The sequence below is a fragment of the Mandrillus leucophaeus genome, unplaced genomic scaffold (genome assembly GCF_000951045.1).
Source record: "Mandrillus leucophaeus isolate KB7577 unplaced genomic scaffold, Mleu.le_1.0 Scaffold201, whole genome shotgun sequence".
NCBI classification, from domain to species: Eukaryota; Metazoa; Chordata; class Mammalia; order Primates; family Cercopithecidae; genus Mandrillus; species Mandrillus leucophaeus.
The window spans coordinates 1604534-1605720 of NW_012102044.1; positions in this window are offsets into that span (position 1 = coordinate 1604534).

Below are 1187 nucleotides of genomic sequence, written 5' to 3' on the forward strand. Positions count from 1 at the left end.
AAGAAAGGAGGAAAGGGAGGGGAAGGAGGGAAGGAGAGGAAGGAGGAAAAGGAAGGAGGAAAAGGAGGGAAAGGAAGGAGGAAAAGGAGGGGAAGGAGAGGAAGGAGGGGGAATGCCCAGTCACCACAGCCTCTCCTCTCCACACTTCTCATTTTGCCTCTGTAGCAGTTTCATTCAACTTCTGTGTTGAAAACAATGTCCCAGATGTCACAAACCTTCACTGAGTTTGGAAATAGTTTCTAAAATTTCATCTGACATGTTTTTACGCCATAATGAAGACAGTCTACCGAAACCTGAGGGAAGTCTCCCAGCCTGTGCTGCGGCCTCTGCCGTCTGTGTCTCTTCAACGGTGCTTACTTCAAAACCCCATTCCCAGGTGGGTTCTGGCTCCGGGAAGCCAGAAGTAGTTGTCAAATTCTCACACCAAGAACTTCTTGAATTCCAGGCTCATGAACATAAGTTATTTGCAATTCAATGTAACAACTAAAGCCTGGTATGGTCCTAAACTAACCAACATATTCTGAATTTGCTGTTTACAAATATTTCAGAGGAAATCCACGTGTGTCTTTTAAAACTTCTCTGCCTCAAGTTTCCAGTGGCTTAGAGAGTATATAAGGAATTTCCATTTTCTACTCTAATTCACATTCACAAAGTGATTTTATCTTTCATAACAAAGTTCCTTAATGAGGGTAAAAACCAAGTAATGGTTCCCCCAAGTTCATGACAACTATGGCCGTATTTTCAGTTCCCTTCTCAGGTTGACTGTAATGAAAAGGGCAAGCGGTGCTCCAGGAGAGTCTCTAGAGTTTTAAAAAAGAAACTTAACTTTCCAGGTCCTCCCTAGCTCATCCCGCCCTACCCATCCAAACACCCTTATTTTCCATGTGTTGTTTGATACCAGGTTTTTATCAGATATGTGTTTTGCAAATCTGTTCTCCCAGTCAGTGGCTCGTATTTTAATTCTCTTAACTGTATTTTGCAAAGCATAAGTTTTTAATCTTCATGAAGTCCAACTTACCAATTTTCCTTTCATGAAGAGTGTTTCTGGTGTTATATCCAAAAATTTGTTGCCAAACCCAAGGTCACCTAGACTTTCTCCTACATTTCTATGAGTTTCATTGTTATACATTTTACATTTAGGTCTATGACTCATTTTGAGTTAATTTTCTTGAACTGTGTATGATCAC